The following is a 20965-nucleotide window of genomic DNA, read 5'->3' as shown; positions in this document are numbered from 1 at the left end:
AAATTGCTAATCTCTGTGAAATACCCAATGGAGAAATTTAGCCAATTCTATTTTTACCATACCAGGCAACTGGAGGAAGTATTTTAGAGGAAAGAGTCAAGTTGATGTCATTGGGAAATAAGGAATACAAGAATACAAAACCATAATATTTGAGAAATCCACCTTTTGATTCACAAAATAATTTTCTTTGTCTTGACATGAATCTGGTGCTTTTCTACCTTGGGGTTAAAATATGATAATAGCAGCCTTCTTCTCCTTTTATATTCATAAATGTAATCAACATTAGAGAAAGAGGACCAATATACATTAATAATACAATCAGAAATTAATTACTAAATTTTGCAAGTAATGTAGTTCTGATATCTGAATCTTCTTTATAGAGACCATTTACCATTTTCAATTTATTTATCCCCAAAATTGCCATTCAAGGTCTTCCACAATTTTACCCCAAATTAAGCTTTTCTCTTATCTTATTGTTATGTTGCTCAAAAATTGCTGTATGAATTAAACTTCTTAAAATTTATTTATTTATTTATTTATTGCTTTTTTAGGGATGTACCTGCAGCATATGGAAGTTCCTAGGCTAGGGATCAAATTGGAGCTATAGCTGCTGGACTAAGCCACTGCCGCAGCAAGGTGGGATGCCAGCCATGTAGGCAGTCTACACCACAGCTCATGGCAACTTGGGATCCCCGACGCACTAAGCGAGGGCAAGGATCTAACCTGCATCCTCATGGATACTATTTGGATTTGTTTCCACTGTGCTGCAACAGGAACTCCCCTTAAATTTAATTTTGTGTCTTTTATTTATTTAATTTTCCCTAATGAAAAGTTCATTTTTTTCACCATTTTCTCCTATATACCTTTGCCCACCTTCAGAGTTCCAATGATTCAGTTTCTTGAAGCCCACACAATTTTCTGCCTCACCCTATCCCCTGCATGTAGTTTTTATTTACTTTAAGGCCTGTATAACTTTTGGCTTTGTGCCAGAGGTAATTATATGTCTGTGATTAATTATACAGATAATATCACAGCTCTAATATTATATTTAAAACAGGGAGACTGAGACATCAATCCAATTACCTGCTCAGTTAGTATCAGTAAGGAAATTTGAAATATATGAAATTGTGAGGCATGTTTTCTCACCTGAGTAAAACTAGAGAAAACTAAGCACAGAATTACTGTCCCTCAGATTAATTGTAAGGTGCCTTGTGCATGTGGAGCCTTCAATAGTATTTCTTCAATACATGTTCCACACTTAACAGTCATTTTAAAAAGTTAAACCATTAAGGAAAATGAAACAAATACACAGTTTAAATTTGAACTCAACAAACTCAGCCATATCTCTTTATACTGTAATAAGATTTATAGAACTGCAAATACTTTCCCCTAAAGGAAGCTGCTGTCACTAAGAAGTTAGTTTTTATTTTATATTTTGTTGTAAAATAGAATTAGCTTTCCTAAGAGAGACCATTTTCAAAATTACTCTTTAGATTTTTTTTGTGTCCTATTAGTAAATTCCCCACCAAAGAAGATTTATGCATTTTTTTTTCTGTATATCTATCTTTTTCATCCTCTCAAAGACAAATATCCTGTGCTTGGCTATTAATGCCAAGTCATGGAGTGGGATAAATAGGCCTTTAGTGTTAAAAAAATGCACACCTCTTTTTATTGAAAAAAATCATTTTATGACAGAAGGAATCTAAAATTTGCATTTAAATAGGGACTATTCAAGTAAGATACTGCACTAGATTTTTCAAATGTGTGATTTTTATAAGGTTGATAAATACTGCCAACATCATATATTTTTTTTTTAAAGACGCCAAGTAGTGAAAAACTAGGAATAGTTTCCCATCCTAGGAAACTTAAACATGTATAATCTATTTATTCAGGAATTTTTATCTGTATCATGTTCTCTATAAATGTCACTTTTCAATATTGAAATTGTTTAAAAGTCTCAAAAATTAGGTGGTATGGTTAGATGCTTCTTTATGCAAAATCAATTAAATCTTAGATGTGACTATCTTGTACTAAAATCATTTACTGTCAGTCACCTCCTGGGGTATAAAGATATGTAAATTTCTCTCTCTGCAGTATCAGAAAGATACAGTTTCTTATAAAAACTGTGTCCTGGGTGAAACCATTACTATCTAATTGAAGTTAATAAAAAATGCAATGTTTGACAACAATTCTAACATTTCTGTGAGGATTAACAATGGTTTGAGAGTTCACATACATTAAAAAAAAAAAAAATCTGAATCCAGAGTCTGATTCTGTTTTGAGTGGAAGCATTGAAAGAGCATCCCATTAACTGTGATGTTTGTTGTCCACAGGAAACTGGATAGTGGGAAGTAATGGATGATGCTAAAATATCAGATAATTGTATCAGTCTTGTGTTGACATAGAGGGTTAAACTGTGAAAAGAGGCTCATGTAATGATAATTCTTACCCAACACAGAGTTTGATTAATAATTTAAAGGACTCAACCAGAACAAAGCACAAACACAGGATTTCTTTCTGTAAGAGCAGGCTGCAATCAATCACAATCCCCAAGAAATTTCTTTATCTTCCATTAGAACCATATTCAGTATTGAATTAACAGATAAATTCTGAGTAATGTATGCAAAAAAAAAAAAAAAATGCATGGTTCCCAAAAGAAGCTGTTTGAATTTGGGTTATCCTAATTTTATATTCTGTTAGTTACATGAATGTAAAGTGTCTGTTTTCTTACCTCCCATTCTCCAGATAGGCATGTTCTTTAAATTTTACTGTTAAGGGAGTTCCCATCGTGGCGCAGTGGTTAATGAATCCGACTAGGAACCATGAGGTTGCGGGTTCGGTCCCTGCCCTTGCTCAGTGGGTTAACGATCCAACGTTGCCGTGAGCCGTGAGCTGTGGTGTAGGTTGCAGACGCGGCTTGGATCCCATGTTGCTGTGGCTCTGGCGTAGACCGGTGGCTACAGCTCCGATTCGACCCCTAGCCTGGGAACCTCCATATGCCGCAGGAGCGGCCCAAGACATAGAAAAAAGACAAAAAAAAAAAAATTTTACTGTTAAATCTTTTGTTTCCACTTGTGCCACTGATCACAGAAACCCCTTATTTTAGTGAGAACCAAACCAAACAAAACTTTTTTCTTCCATTCCATTTCTGAAAATATCCATACTAAATCCATAAATTCCATGAATAAACTCTTGATAGAGTAATTCACATAACATATCGGAAAATAGACTTTGCTATTTTCCCCTTTGTCAACCTATTTATGTATGTATGTATGTATCTATCATCTATCCATAGATATTCTTTTCTTTGAAGCAACTATTACTAGCTAATGGAAACTTACGTGAATATGAACTTTTACCCCTTTCATTGTACCTGAATACACACTCCATACTTTGCCAGTAATTATTCATTAGATGACAACGTCAATGGCTTATTTACGTTATGGGCACTAATAGATTTTCAAGTCAAATTGTCTTTGACTAAGAAGGAACCTGACATTAATTAACCTTGTACAGTATTTTCTGTACAGTTATTCTAACAAGTTCAGCCTGAATATATCCAGGAGATAAATATTTAGCAAAGTGGACTTACTCTATCCTAATACACCTTAGGGACTTCTCCTATCCTCCCCAACACCTTCTGCAGACTGAGTCCGCAGAATACACAGAATGACAGAAAGAGAAAAAGGTGCCTGGGAAATTCATAGGTTTAACTGATACATTTCTAAGTAAGAGACAAATTAAAATGAATTTTTCAATTGTACTTTAAAGTTTACTGAGTTTCTGAATTTATATATTCTTTTAATCCTTACAATAACCTTGGACTATAATTATTAACCTTATTTTAGAGATGAGGAATTGAATCTTCTGGCAATTAATTAATTTCTCCAAGCTCATACAGTTAGCAAGTAATGGAAGTTGGGTTGATCTAGAGTCCCTTAATGCCTAAATCAGCCCTCGTTTCATTAAAACAGCATTTTCCAATGCGTGCTCTAGGCAACCGTATCATGGTCCGGGGACCGGGAGAGGCTTTGTGATAAATTAAGTTTAACAAATGTTAAAATAAACACAGTATCCCATATCTCTTAACTGCAAGAATTCTCATAATTTTTGAAATACTATCACATAATTTGAATCTTGCAAAAGGAGATATAGAATGTAATATTCTTCATTTAACTTAAGCTTTGTTCTATGACAGGCTAAACTCTGAAACAACTTTTTCCTTAGAAATCTCTATGAGAAATGTTGAGCTTTGAGTTTCCTCACTCCATATTTAGTTTCTGAGAATCAGAGAAAGGATAATACCGCTGAATCTGCATTGGAATACTTGCTGGGGAAAAAAAAACCTCTACTTGAGAGAATCATCTGGAACCCCTGATAGATGATGTTTTTAACTGATACTAGCTCTGAGGAGAAACTGGAAATCAACAGGTTAATGATGAATCTGTCCTTTTGCCTTTTGTAGTTGCAAATGGAATAAGTAAAATATCTGTTAAAATAGTAAAAGTGATACTGAAATAACTTGAAACTTCAGACTCAATATTGAGAACCCAAATGCCATGGTGATTTGGGGTGACCATGTATTGATTTCCAATACTGAGCGTTTACAACTATTCTTCTTCAAGTTAGTTTCATTATGACTGATTTATGATTTTTTAAAAATGGAATTGCTCTCTTATCTTAGACTGTGCTCATTCTCTTGAGCTTCCAAAAGTCCTCTTTTTTTTTTTATTTAAAAAGAAAACAATCACCGCAGTGTATTGTGCTGAATTACATATAAAAATCCAAACCATTCCTGCAGCAAATTCTATTTAGCCATCCTAACATTCTGCTTTAATAAGGGTTTCACCAGTGAGATAAAAATTAAATGTTTGCCAGAGTGATGCATTAATAACTCAAAACCTTTAATTATAGCAGTGCCCAATTTAATTAAACCTTACATTACAAACTGTCGGCCTTCATATCATGGACTTCTATGTTGAGTGGTTTATAGCTGAGCTATTAAAAAAAGTTATTCCATGTTTCAGAATATGATACAAGTTCTCCACTTATGAGAGAATTATCTTTGTTTTCAGTTAAGGGAACAAAAATACCCACAAATCTAGCATTGAAAATGAAGACACAAATTTCATTTTGGCAAAGCTCTTTCTGTATAATTCCCTGATGGTTACTACTAACCTAACTTAATAGTTATTTTTAAAATGAGTAAAATCAGAAATAAAAATAGAAGATGAATGAAGTTTCTTATGAGAATTTCCTTTGACACAAATGTGAATTTGATTCAAGTTTAAGAAGCGAATGAATAACCATCTGGCTACTTAATTTAATTTAACTAAACTATTATTTAGCTTTCCAGTGATATTACTCCTCCAGAAAGGCTCCTGAGTTTTCTTCCTTTTTCTTCCTTATTCCATAATGACTAAGGATATCAGGATTAGAATAGTGGACTATAAATTTAAGCATGAATGAGTATCATCTGGAGGCTTGTTATAAAGCAGATGGCTATGCCTCTCTCAGAGTTTCTGATTCAGTAGGTCTGGGTGAGGCTCAAGAATTTGCATTTCCAAAAAGTTTCCAAGTGCTTGTACAGCAGCAGCCACATTTTATAACCCATTGATATGGAATAAAGAGAGATCAGACTCCCTTATAGGATTTTAATGGAAACATGTATGGCCATATATGGAGGAAAAAACAGAGAGAGAGAGAGAGTCAGACAGACAGAACAAGAAAGGCAGAGACAGAGAATCAGAGACAGAAGTAAAAAAATTTACCTTACCCAAAGAGAGGTCTGGTATTTTGTCCTGGGCTCCTAGATGATAACTTCTAGACCCTTGGATTTCTGAGTGATAAAAGTAGCTTTTTAATTTTTATTTTTTATCAATCATGAGCCCCACTGACCACAAGGAATAGTTTATGTTAATTAGATAATTTAGAGTCTGTAATTCTTTGTTGATTCCGAACAAAACCCATTTTTGCTGAAGAAATAATTAGCAGCCTTTTTTAGGTCAACATTTTGGTGGCCCATACAGAGAGGCAGAGAAAACCCCCAACAACTCTCAGCTGGTGAGTAAATAAGTGTACCCACACTGAGTCAGTTGTTGTTCACTGCTTTACTTGTCAACCCTCAGGGTAAGTCTTTTCAACCAGATCTGAGCTTGCACCCTCTTTATATTTTGAAACTCTCCAGATTTCACTTGGGATCAACTTTAAGGCTTCCTTGTTTATGATTAAGGCCTTGTTCTCATTTGGTACTTCAGCCTGATTTTTGAAATTGGGCTCTTCCTATTGAAGTTGGCTGGCATTTGTAACAGGGGCTCTTTTGTTGCAACTGTATAGGCTTAGCTTTTGTCCTGATTTCTTTTGGAATAGGAACTGTACTATCAGAACTTTGTTGTTAAGCTTTACTCTCTAAGAATTAGTCTATGGCATTAGAGCTGTGCTAATCAGCCTTCAGTCCAGCTCCTTTGAAACTAGGCTGTTCCCTTAGAACTGACTAATATTAGTCCTGAAGGCTCTTTGAGCTGTTTAAGCTGTTTGAGTTCTTTGAGCTGTTTGAAAATGTTTCTTCACTCTAGAGACAAGCCTGTGAGATATAGTATCCCCAGTATCTAAATATTTTGAGGGCACCTCCTGTACAGGGACCCTGGCTGATTTTATGTTTAAAAACTAGTCTTTCCTTATGCACATTTCTAACTGACCTGATCAAAGGCAGTTGACAATATCAATGGCCGTCAGAGGGATATTTTCTTAAAACTTTAGCCCTAAAATTTCAACCGAAGATTCCAAATGTTATCAGGAACATAGAAGTAACTCTCCACAAAGTAAGATTTTAACATTAACTGAAGAAAAATGATAAAAGACAGATAAAATTGATTCTGGTGTCTCATGCTCTTCTTTTCCAGCTTCTTTGTCACAGGCTTTCCCTCCAATGCCATCTTCTTCCTCTTCCGTGGCTCCTTTTACTCAGGCCCTGCTTCTGGTACAATCTTCCTCCTCCTCTTCTTTACAGCTTATACCTCCTTTATAATCTCAGTTCCCTCATACTAATTCTTTGGCCAAACTTTCTTTTTCACCTGAAATTCTCCCTACCTTCTTTTTCTGTGAAACTCTCAGACTCCATTTCTTTAAAATTAAACTTCATAAGAATCCAGAGATTAAAGTCTTAATGTTCCCTGGACTAAAGTGAACTGTGATTTGCAGGCAAAAATTGTCCCCACATAAGATTCCCAGAGACTTTCTGAGAAATTTAATATAGTTATTCAAACTTATTGACCTGATTTCTCTGTTGTTAGCTATTTTATATGTGAGCTGGTGAAGACTAGGCCCAGCATTAGACAAAAACTGAAAACTAGGAATTTCCTGGAAAGTCTCGAGAATTATAACAGGGAGACTAGCTTGCTAACTTATCATATAATCAGGCTTATGCAATAGCTAAGTAACATCATAGGGCAATTCCTAGGAATTTTCCAAAGCCTGATGACTGGAACAAAATTCAGGCTTGCACATGAAAAATTTTGTGAAACTGACTTTGACTGTTATGATCAACTTCAGGTTGTTTTTTAAAGAGAATTTTGGTCTTCAGATGTTGATTCCAATCAAATAGCTTTTAATGCTATATGTATTAGTGGGTTTACCTGGAATATTTCCCTTCTAATAAAAGGGGCCAAGATAAAATGGAAAATATATTCACTGGAGGTTTAGTTATGGCAAACCAGCTCTCTCACATCCTAGATAAGTCACCTAAAAGAAAGACTACCAAAATTCTTAATCTCTAAATCCAGCAATAAAGGCCACTAAAGGAAACAAACCACCCCCTTCAGTTTCTGCTGTTAGTGCAAAGATCTGGGACATTTTAAAAGAGATTATTACAAATTTAAATGCTTAGGTACCATCAGCTTTCTTTATTTTTTTTTATAGGCCTGCATCTGCTGCATATGGAAGTTCCAGGGTAGGGGTGAAATAGGAGCTGCAGCTGCTGGCCTATATCACAGCCAGAGCAACATGACCTACACAATAGCTCACAGCAACACCAGATCCATAACCCAATGAGCTAGGCCAGGAATTGAACCCATAACCTCATTACCACTGAGCCACAATGGGAAAATCAAAATCAAGCCTTGTTTTTTCTTTTCTTTTCTTTCTTTCTTTCTTTTCTTCTTTTTTTTTTTTTTAAGAAGCACATGGAAGTTTTCATGCTTGGAGCTGCAATCAGAGCTGCAGCTGCATGCCTCTGCCACAGCCACGGTAATGCAGCATCTGAGCCACATCTGTGACCTATGCCACAGATTGCAGTAATGCCAGATCTTTAACCCACTGAACTAGGCCAGGGCTTGAACTCACATCCCAATGCCAGATCCTTAACCCGCTGACCTTGGCCAAGGATTGAACTTCATCCCATGGAGAATATGTTGGGTTCTTTACCTGCAGAATGGAAACTCCACCATCAGTCTTCTATCCAGCCTTTCTAACATCCTCTCAGTTTTCAAGGAAACACAGGGACTCTTTTCAATTCTCCCTTTTAATTGAGTTGGAGAAACTTTTCTCCAGATTGGGGATAAATCTTTTCCTGTCCTAATTAACACTGGGGCCACACTCTCAGTCCTCAACACCCCCCACTACCACCACTAGTATAAAACATCACTTATTCTCAAGTTTTAAAGCAGTTCAAAAAATATATCTAATGTATCTCAAGAGGTCCTTTCTCTAAAGATACTCTCTTTTTTAGGCCCTTTGAGTGGCCTTAAATGACACATTAGAACAAATTAAGTTATACATATATACAAGAAATGAACTTATCTATATATCAAATATAGATAATATATATCATATAAGTTATATATATATTATGTACATATATAAGCATAAGACATATTCTCCAAAAGCAGCAGAATATATATTATTTTCAAGTGTAAATAAAACATTCTCCAGGATAGACTACACACTATCTAGGCCACAAATCAAGTCTCTGTTAAGTTTAAGAAAATTGAAATCATTTCAAACATCTTTTCCAGCTCAATACTAAAAAAAAATCTGGATTAAGAAATGAATACAGGACCTGAATAAACAGTTTTAGAGAGATGTATAGGTGGCCAACTGGCCCGTGTAAAGATGTTCAACATTACTAATCATCAGGGAAATGCATATCAAAAGCATAATTGGGATATTACTTTATACCTGTCAGAATGGCTATCATCAAAATATCTACATGTAACAAATGTTGGCAAGAATGTGGAGGGGAAAAAAAACCTCATACACCTTGGTGGGAATGTAAATTGTTGAAGTCACCTTGAAAACAGTATGGAAGGTCCTCAAAAGCATAAAAACTAAACTTCCATACTATCTGGTAATCCCACTCCTGGGTGTTTATCTCAAGGAAATGAAAACACTAATTTGAAAAGAACTGTTCACCTGTATGTTCATTTCAGCATTATTTACATAGCGAAAAACATGGAAGTAACCTAAGTGTATACCAGTAGATGAACGGATAAAGGAGGTGTGGCATATATATTCAATGGATTATTACTTAGCCACAAAAATGAAATCTTGTCATTTGCTATAATACAGAGGGACCTAGAAGGCTTGTTACTTAAAGTGAGATTATCAAACAGAAGAAGACAAATACCATATGGTTTTACTTACATGTAGGATATAAAAAAAAAGTACAAACATAGCAAAACAGAAGTAAAGTTCAAGGTACAGAGAAAAAAAAGAGGTGGTTGCCAGAGGAGAAAGAGTGAGGGTATGTGTGAAATAAGTAAAGAAAGTTAAGAGGTACAAAATTCATGTTACAAAATAAACGACTCACAAATATAAAATGCACAGTGTGGAGAAATATTGTCAATAGGAATGTAATATTTTTGTGTGGTGACAGATAGTAAGTAGATTGTGGTGATCATCTTGAAATGTATAGACATATATAGAATCTCTATGTTGTACCCTAGGGACTCACAGAGGGTCATATGCCATTTATATTTCAAAGACAAATAAACAGGCTCATAGAAAGAAATCAGATTTGTGGTTAACAGAGGCTGGGGCATGAGGGGAAAGGGAATTGAAGAAAGTGGTCAAAGCTAAAAACTACCAGTTATGAAATAAATCAGCATATATGCACAATTAATATAATTCACACAGCTCTGTTTTATACGAAAATTATTAAAAGAGTAAAACAAAAGAGTTATTGTCACAAAGAAAAATGTTTTTCTTTTCCTTTTTTAATTTTTATTTATTTATTTTTTGTCTTTTTTGTCTTTTCTAGGGCCACACCCGTGGCATATGAAGATCCCAGGCTAGGGGTCCAATGTGCCTAAGCCACAGCCACAGCCACGCAGGATCCAAGCCGCGTCTGTGATCTACACCACAACTCATGGCAATGCCAGATCCTTGACCCACTGAGTGAGGCCAGGGATCGAACTGCAACCTCAAGGTTCCTTGGCGGATTTGTTAACCACTGAGCCACGACGGAAACTCCGCTTTTCCTTTTTTTAATCTATATAAGATAACAGGTGTTCACTAAACTTATTGTAGTAATTATTACATGATGCATACAAGTCAAATCATTATTCTGTGTACCTTAAACTTATATATGGCTGAATTTCAATTTCATCACAATAAAACTGGCAGAGAAAAAGTTTATATACTCTACCCTCAAAATATATATATATATTTTGTCTTTTTGCCATTTCTTGGGCCGCTCCAGTGGCATATGGAGGTTCCCAGGCTAGGGATCTAGCCGCCGGCCTACACCATAGCCACAGCAATGCGGGATCCGAGCCGCGTCTGCAACCTACACCACAGCTCACGGCAATGCCGGATCCTTAACCCACTGAGCAAGGCCAGGTTTCGAACCCACAACCTCATGAGCCACAATGGGAACTCCATACCCTCAAAATATATATTAATATTTGCATTCTGATGACATTATTTAAAGTGATTTTTTTTCCTTGTCTGAACTTTTCTATTTTTATCTATGATTCTAAATTAATCCTGATTGCTTGATATGAAATAATGTATAAACATATGAAGATTTTATGTAAAATATTAACTAAATAATATCAATTTACAATTAAAAGTTAATAAAATTAGAAAATGTAATCATTAAATCACACTCTGTGCTACAAACATCATGTTAAGAGATACAGTGATGTCAGCATAATTTACATTTTGCTTTTCTGCATCAAAAAGATTTTATATTGAGAACTTTGTCTAGATACTCATGTTGCAACAGAACAAAGGGTGGGGAAAAAAAATGTAATTGTAATGTATACATGTAAGGGTAACTTGATCCCCTTGCTGTACAGTTGGAAAATAAAAAAAAAAAAAAAAGATTTTATATATATATATGTTTATACACAATTTTAATGAATGTGTTTTGGACATTTTATTCTTTTGTGACTGTTTTGGATTCTAAGGAAATAGCCTTTTTTAATAAGAAAATTCAGTCTTGTCAGGAGAAAATAATTAATTTTTTTTGCTTTATACGAAATGCTTGTAGCTTTATAAAATTTTTCCTTGCAAAATATTTCAATATGCTTTCCTGTCTGAGTATTGAAAGAACAATACTGGACCATCCATGTCCCTATCTTAAAGTGCTAGGGACAAGCAAATAACTGCTTCTGGAAGATGTGACAGTGAACCAACTAAAATACTTTTCTTATCAAGATTAATAGTTTGCTTAGGATTTACTTTAAGACCTTTACTTCACATTGTATATCAATTCAAAGCCAAAATATCATAAAGTCTGCCTAAACTCAACCAGTTTCACACATTGCGATTTTCACCTTATTATCACACAACCCTGGTTCTCAAACTCTATAAATATACTCTCCTCACTTCCCTCCTGAAACACTCTGTCAAGCCAGTGTTCCCTCTTTTTTGCAGTAAGACTAATAAACTTAACTTTGCTTAATCAAGAGCTTTTTCTGGTGGTCTTTTGACAGGCAGTAGTCAATAGTACCAAAGGATTTGAAGCATTGCATAGAATGAAAGATTCGATTTCTACAAAAATGTATCCTTAAGAAAGAATCCAAGTTTAGTCAATCTGCAAATTAATTATGAGAATGTTAATTCCAATTTTATGTTAAAAATAAGAGAAACAAATATTCAACAATAGAGGGCTATGTATTTGAACTAGCATATATTTTGGAATATCATTAAAAACAAATATGTAAAGTAGATATATTGTATAATGCTCAAAGGGAGTGAAAAAATAATAATCAAGACAATTCTTGTTTTCCATGCCACTCAAATTTCTCTCTAATTTTATGCACTTCTGGATATCACCTCAAGCCAGTCAGAATTGCTGAGTAAAGCAGATCAGTCTCAAAGGGAGCCTGGATTACTTTTTCTGAACTTAATGTACCAGCCTTAACTCTAAAAATGCAAAACTATGTGGCCTGGCCAAAGCTTTGGTTTATTTTTGCTTCCTTCTAATCTCTCTATGCTTCATTTTAATTTACAGTTTGTAAAATCAATATTCTATTTCCTAACTTCTGAAAATGTCTTCCTAGTGTTATTTTTGTATTAACCTATAGAGTCTTGAGGAACTGACTGTGATCCAATGTCCATATCTCATTTTTCATTGCACAAGTAAGTACACAATCTCTCTTCTCTCCTGTTTAGTGATTTTTGGCTATGAGTCTCTAAGCAACTATTTCACAATGGTCTATACTCAGTATTAGGTGATTTTATCTTTCATGATGGATATATTAGATACTCTTTATTATTTATATTTTTTTAAAAAATAAAATCCTGCCCATCTAATTGAAATACCTCAATTAAAAGTCATGATTGACATTGTGAAATCATATTCAAAAAATTTTGCTTTGGGTATTTTAGTAACATGATCATTTCTACAACTTCAATTTAGAAAATCAGCCTCAAACACACACACACACACACACACACACACACTTCCCACAAAAGTTCACGGTAGAATCCTCCACAAATTGTTCAGCTTGGGAAGGAGGAGATAATGTCACTTTTTCTTTACAGAACATTATTGCTGCCGGGCAGCTCTTCAGGAAAGAAATGGCCTCTTTAAGTACAGACTCATGAGTTTGATATCTTTCTTTTCAAGTGCTTGAGAGTATTACTTTTCTCTCACAAAAGAAGGGCCAATCTTTTGTGATATGTTGAAAGGAAAGAGAGTATTTAAAGTGTAAATGATACAATGCCTGAAAGAAACTCTATTCAGATGACAATTAGGCTCCGGGCCATGTCTTCTAACATTGCAAAGCCAAAGTTACTGTAAATCATCCTGTTAAACCAGAGATCAAGACAGGGCACACCTTGAAAACTGACCTTGGTTCCGTGTGTTGCTTTTAAGTTGTACTTTCCCTAAGAAAACTTCCCGACTGTCCTCCCATTTCACCTTTCCGGAATCCTGGTAGCTCCTTTCTGAACCACATAGTATCACATTTCTTTTATGGCCTTTTTTCTATTTTTATAGATTATTTTTTATGGTTGGGAGTTTGTTCATGTATTTAGAAAATCATGCCTTAAATTGTTTCAGATATAACTTATAATTTTTCAATATATCTCAACACATTTATCTTCAGACTGAGGACATCTGAAGTACTTACCAAATTAAGCGCTTTTGAAAGGATTCTGTATTAACTTCTATTTTTGTCACGGCATTTTACATACCACTTAAGGTCCTATAATGTATTAATGAATATTTATTAGAACCACAAGAATTGTCATAGCTCTGTCCACCTGAGGACGTTTTCTAAAGCAGAGACCAAGGATGTCTCTTTGGCCGTGAGGTACTTCTCTCAGAATATCTCACCATGGTATTTTCCTCACATATGTAGGTACCAAATAAAGAATGTTGCTCTCCATGAGGCTCTACCAGGATTGAGTCATTCGCAACTGGCCTTCAACACACCCTGGAAATTGTTCAGGTCAGAGATCGGGATGAGGAACTCTGTTCTCTGGGAAAACTGGCAAAATAGGACTAAAGACAATGAGATGTTTTCAGGAGAAAATGTTATAAACCTGATTTCTTTAATCTTCCCATGCTTAGAAGGCACTAAAACCATTAAGATGTCTGTCCCTCAAGACTAGCTGCAATTTTCTACCCAAATCGGTGCTTGGTTGCACATACCTCTTTACCAAATTCCCATATATACAGATCTCCCCTCTTACCTCTTTGGAACATTTTCTTAGAGCTACTTGAGAGGCTGTTTCCCAGGTTGTTCTCTTCAGTAAAACACTGAATAAAGTTGACTCATAGCTTTTTCATTGTGCATTGTTTTGTTTTGTTTTTCAGTCGACAGTCCACTGATGTTTCCCTTCTAGCCCCTCCTTTACCAGAACGGATAGATTTTGCAATGGAAAACAAATTTGGTCCTGACTATTTTTCACTCTTTCTTTCACTAGTGGGTATATGTTTAAGCATTTAACTCAAAAGTAAATGCATTAAATATCGGATAATATTGTATGTTAGTATTTGAAAGCAAGAGTTTTATATTGAAAAATTTTTGAATAACTTGATATTTTAAAGGAAAGCATATTTCTGCTTGCATTACTTCGATGAGTGATCTTTAGTGAACCGCTAATGTTCATAGAAAGTGCCTTTATATTTTAAAGACCCTACTTGTGAACAAAATACTGGACAATATACTAACGTATAGGAGCAGCTCTGCCCTTATTTTTCACATTAGTGTCTAGTGTAGTGGGTGAGCTTAAACATGGGGCCCTTATCCACCAGATGTTTATAAAATATTTTTGCACATCTGTGTCTCGAGACAGAGAATAATGGATTTTTTAAATTAAAAACGTGTATTTACTAATTTATTTTCAATAAAGAACTTTAAAATATGCTAAAAATAGAATCTTTACATCTCTGAAATAAAATTTTAAAATGTTATTTTCATTAACCTGAAATAACATTGATTACTTATATTCTTTAATTAAATAAGTTAGATAAGTTAAATAATGAAATCAATAAAAATAAATTTCAGGTCATGTTTAAAATATATTTGTCAGGAGTTTTTTTTTTTTTTATTTCAGGCTACTAAAACATATTACATTCTCCCTTTGCTCTTGCTGATTCTTCTATTTCTTTTTCTCCAGTTCTTCCAAAGTTGACAAAATTTTGTCAATAAATTTAATATTTAACTCCCCGTAAACACAGCTGTGGCATGTATTTTCTAGGATTAGAATTTCAGTTTTACTACTATTTCTGATGACAGTGAATTGACTAATCTTATCTTTGGTGATATTTATAGTCCTTGTATTTTCTCTTTGCAAAAGTACTCAAAAACAGACATATCATTTCTAGCGAAAACTGTTTTTCTTTAATTTCTATAAAGAGTTTCCTTTTCCACTTCAGGAGGGAAAGGATCCATGAGATATCACCAGTGAGCAGTTAGCTGGAGAGTCATTGATAAAAAGGCTTCATTTTCAATTTTTTTCCTTGATAACCATGTGACACTTGTGACACTATCCTTTCACTTGGTGAAGTTATATTCAGAATGAAACACAATTATTGTAGTTCCCATTGTGGCTCAGTGGTAATGAACCTAATTAGTATCCATGAGGATGTGAGTTAGACCCCTGACCTTACTCAGTTGGTTAAGGATCTGGCATGGCTGTGGCTGTGGTGAAGGCTGGCAGCTGCAGCTCCGATTCAACTCCTAGCCTGGGAACTTCCATATGCCACAAGTATAAAAGAATAAAGAATAAAAAAAAAAAGAGAGAGAGATAAAAAGAATAAAAAAAAGGCCCTAAAAAGAATAAAAAAAAAAGAGAGAGAGATAGAATTTTTATCTGAATGTTCACTTGTGTGACTACTTCATACTGTTTATTTTGCATATATGTAATAACTTTTGCCAACACTTTAGTTACTGGGTCTTATAAGCTAACAGAGTTTATTAACTTTAAAAATTGGAGCAATAGGAGTTCCCATCATAGCTCAGTGGTAACTAACCCAACTAGTATCCATGAGGACACAGGTTTAACCCTTGGCCTCACCATGAGGACACAGGTTTAATCCTTGGCCTCACTCAGTTGGTCAGGGATCCAGCATTGCCATGAGCTGCAGTGTAAGTCTCAGGCATGACCTGGATCTGGCATTGCTGTGGGGTAGGCTGGCAGGTACAGCTCCTATTGAACCCATCATAGCCTGGGAACTTCCATATGCCATGGATGTGGCCCTAAAAAGACAAATCTCGTGCTCCCAAAAATTGGAACAATATACATACATTACATGACTAGTGGCATTCAGAAATTGATATCAATATTGATATCTCTATATGGATATCTAATTACTGATATCCAGTATGTTAAACAAAAGGAATTAAATAACCTCAGATTAAGAACTATTCTTTAAATGCAATTAATTTAACTCATGGACATTTTGTTATATTGCTCTTATTTATCTTCTTTTGCTACTTAGCATTGGGAATTTTATCACATTTCATCTACCTCTAAAACAGTATATTAAGGATCACTAATATAGAGTAATGGTCTCTGAAGTCTCATGTAAGTCAACCAAATGTGCAAGGAAGTTCATCAGTGTGTTAGGAGAAAATATTAGAACTTAAATTTATCCTTAGATTTAAATTTATATTTTATTTTTTAAAGTGGATGTTTAGATTAAAATGTTTCTATGCACAATATAAAACACACTAGCATAGTGGTATATGAATGTAATTTATAAACAAATATGTAGAACTATATTGCAAGTGAGAACTTGATTTTTTTTAACAGATAAGATATACAAGTAATTGGGATCCTTTAGTTTAATGGATTAGTTTCTGTGATTCTGTTGTTCTAGTCTAGTGCTTTTATACTGTATCGATAGCAAACCAACAGCATTAAATAACTCCTTAAAGGAGACACAAAGGAAAGGGAGGAGTTCTTCCAGATCCTCTTCACCTTTATTTCATTTCATACGAAGGCATCTCTCATTGTGCCTGTTTTCTAGAATGTGCTTTAATATGATAGGTCACTTGTTGGGGAAACAAATTTTCAAAGATTTCCAAATGTTGAGTAAAACAACTCTAATCAGATGATCTGATATTGTCATTCTGAGCAAGTAGAAACCATGTTAGGTAGAGTAATAAGGAAAAAAAAGATATCGATTTATACAATTGCCATCAAATTCATCTTTCTGCCTCCATCCTTGCCCCATTCTATTATCAGAAGTCATAATAATCCATTTTAACACAAGACAGACTGTGTTACTTTCTGATTCAAGCTTCTTAATTTTTATTCAGAAAAAATGAAAAATCCTTAAAATAGCCTATAATGCCCTAAATTATTTGACCCTTATAACCTTTCTGACTTCATTTATTTTTGTCTTGATGATACGGCTTCTGCCACAATGACTTTCCTGTTATTCCTCAAAGACACATCCTATCACAACTCAGGAATTTTCCAATGGTTGTTCCTTTTGCTTCTTTTGCTATTTCCTCTAATATTTGCTTGTAAATTTTAATCAGTATCACCTTATTAGTGAGTCCTGACCAACAGCCTTATATAAAATTTCAACCTCTTTTTATTCCAACACGCCTTATTCCCTGCAATGCCCTGTATTTTTCCATAAGGTTTATCACATTCTAACATACCATTAAATTTACTTGTATTTATTTTATATTATTTATTTTCTATCTTTCCCCTATTCCATCTTATGTCATTGATATCAACATAAAGTATAATTTTAGCAATAATTATATTTCTTTTTTATTTTCTATTACATTCAAGACACTAAAAACTCTGCCCAAAACATAGTGTATAAACAATAAATAATTGGTGAATTGATAAGTAAAAATCATACTGTTTAACAAGAAAAAATGTAAAGTCTGGCATAAGCATAACTTAATTTTTAAATATTTGTTCAAAAAATGGAGTTTTGGTCAACCTAATGTTTTCAAATTTGATGCCCCAAAGGAGAAATGAAGCCTAGGGAAAAATTTATCTCCATAAAGGAGAAAAATTCCCTGACATTAAAGAACAAAACAAAGCAAAACAAAAAGCTTTACCTGTAAAAGATCTGTGAGAGTATCCAAACATTCCATAAGAAAATAAAAGTCTGATCATGTCCAATCCCAAATTTAACTTCCATACCCACAGAACATTTACTAAGACATGTAAGCAACAAACTCAGTCACAATAATGGAGAATCTTATAAAGGTAAGACTGCAAAAAAAAAAAAAAAAAACTGATTTTTTTTTCTGAGATTTTAATTCCACATATTCATGAGGCCCAAGGTTTACAGACCATTCTGCTTCAGCAGTTGCAGTCAAAGTCTTAATAACAGCATGCTCAACAAAATCAAAAGAAAAAAGGGTATCTGAGGAAAAAGATAAAGAATAAACTGAGACATTTCTAGAAAAGAATGCAGAGGCTTTCAATACATCACTTTTAGAATCTAACAAAACAGAAAGAGTACAAATCTGTATATATTTTTCACATATGCATAGATGCACACATAGGCCCAACTTTAATGAAAAGTGTTCTATGTGTTTGATATAACACTCAGCTTATTCAGAATCGCATAAGCCATTAAGATAGTGCACACGCACTTGGAATACGATCTTTCCTAATTCAAACAGAAGTCAGCATGAACAAGCACATGGAAACAAAACTATTTCTTACAGGCTTCTATCCAATCATTCTGATAGAGTCTCTAGATGTCTACTTCTCCCTAGACCTTGTCCCAAAACACAACTACCTGCCTGAACATATGATAATTAATTTTTTAAATAATTTGTATCCTTTTATGTTGGTCTCAAAAAAGTTGTCTTACTTCCAATAACATATTATATTCTTCTTAATCGTCAATTTTTTTTTTTTACATCTGTTATTGTCTCCTCTTCTATACTTCCTCAAATCCTAAAACCATTCCAATAGGTCTTCTGAAATTCATGATCTATTATCAGCTGCATACCTTATATCTTAATCATGTACTCTATTTTTTTTCCAAATTTTGCACTAATGGACAGCTGAACCTTCCCCTAAGCATTTTGGTTAACCCTACTTAAAATAGATATCATCTCATTGCATTAGGAATAAGACCTTTGTGCCAATAGCCCAAGTTCAAATCATTCCCCTTTCCTAATCAGTAATTGAAAAAAAGGAGAAAAAGAAATACAATTTCATGTCCTTTCAAGAGATTATACCACACTATATTCTTTATTATTGTTATTATGTACTATTCTCAAATTAAAACTTTAGTTAATGTGATGACTTTTGTTATCCATACTTTGGGGAATTATGGAGAAAACCAAAAATGTATTGTTTTTAAATTTACTTTGCATATTCTTATAACCTGCTTTTCTCATTTAATAATACTATATCATGATAATTTTCTCTATAACATGAATTTTAATGGTTGCATATTATTCTATTTTGTAGAATTATATTATCTAATTAACAATTTCCAGTTGCTTTTCCTCATTTTATTATTAAAATAATACCATTAAAATAAAAAGTAAGCATATCACAGATTATATTTTTGACTTGAGAGAAGTTGATAAGTAAAAGCATAAACTTAACTTACCTATATTTGTTTAAAGTATAGAGTTAAAATAATAAATAGTTAAATGTTGAATTGTACTCTACAACTTACTCTTAATTCTCATGGCATATTTATTTAAAAAATAATTATACTTTAGACCACAAAGAAAAACTCAATGAATTTTTAAAAGGCGACAAATCAGAGGCAACATTCCATGGTCACTATATATTTAACTTAAGATATGGTTAGAAAAAAAAGTGTAAAGGTGAGAATAGCTGTATGAAAATAAAAAAAGATATTTGAGTAAATGACTCTTTGTTCTAAGTGGTAATAGAAGCTGTAATTACATAAGACTGAGAAAATAATAAAAAATAAGAATGCTGTTTATCAACACTGTAATATTGACTAAGAATGAAGAAAGAAATAAAATTATGAACTAGGCATCTTGTTCAAGGAGTTTAAAAGAAAGCCATAAAATAAACTTAGGAAAAGCAGACATTCCTCGGCATTATGAAGATTCAAACTCCAGACCTGCTTGAGTTTGCATTTTATAATTTATAATTAAAACAAAGCAAAAAGGATTGTTTCATTTAACACCATTTGGCTTATTTCAGAGGTTTTAATAAATATGCTTTTCAGAGCCTCTGCCAAATGGCCAAGATCACAATTTAAACTGCAAAGCGTTAAAATGTTACAGGAAACATGTTGTAGAAGTTCATTACATCAGAATATCTTAGTTCTATATAGCAAGGCTTTAGGATAACTGATAAATGAATAAACAAGCACCATATGTACAACAAATTGAACATCCAACAAAACATTTTGCAGCACCTTGTAAACTATAATCATCCAATCCCTCCTGGATTCTTGCCTCTGTTTTGGTGATTTGGAAACAAGATGAAAGTAGATAAAGTGTTTACTAGGAGAGAGGGTGCCTCTAAGATCCTCAAGGGGAATTGTAAACTTAGCCCTATGATCTTGCCATTAGTCTTTTTAATGATTCTGAGCCACAACCTCTCTGAGATAACATCTTTTTCTCTCTATGCTTGAGCTTTGAGAAGCCTAGTGGAATTTTGATTTTTTTTTTTTTTCCTTTAGCCTTTTATTAAACTTAAGCCTAGAAATAAGGGAAAGCTAAAGGAAAAGGATTAGAGAGGTTTATTCAATACTGCCAGAGAAAGAAAATCCCTGCCTTACTGCCAGATATATTAAACTCCTGATCTTGCAATTGCATAAAATTATCACTGGCATTATATCTACGTCAATTAAATCTAGCGCTGGAGAAAATGATTTAACCAGCTCCCTCTTTCAATGTCATTCAAGAACTCTAATTAGTTTGAGAAGTGTGTTTCTTTTCTAAGTAGTGCTGTAGTCATCTAGGTATTATTTAAGTGTCTCATTAAAGCTCATTAATATGAGAGTATTTCAGAGCATTTATGGGCTTTGGGGAGGGTACTGTTCAGATATGTTAGCTCATGAAAAATGTCTGGTATTAAAATG

The sequence above is a fragment of the Sus scrofa genome, chromosome 3 (assembly GCF_000003025.6).
Source record: "Sus scrofa isolate TJ Tabasco breed Duroc chromosome 3, Sscrofa11.1, whole genome shotgun sequence".
In the NCBI taxonomy this organism is placed as follows: Eukaryota; Metazoa; Chordata; class Mammalia; order Artiodactyla; family Suidae; genus Sus; species Sus scrofa.
The sequence above is the reverse complement of the archived record's forward strand: the minus strand, read 5'-3'. Positions refer to the sequence as shown.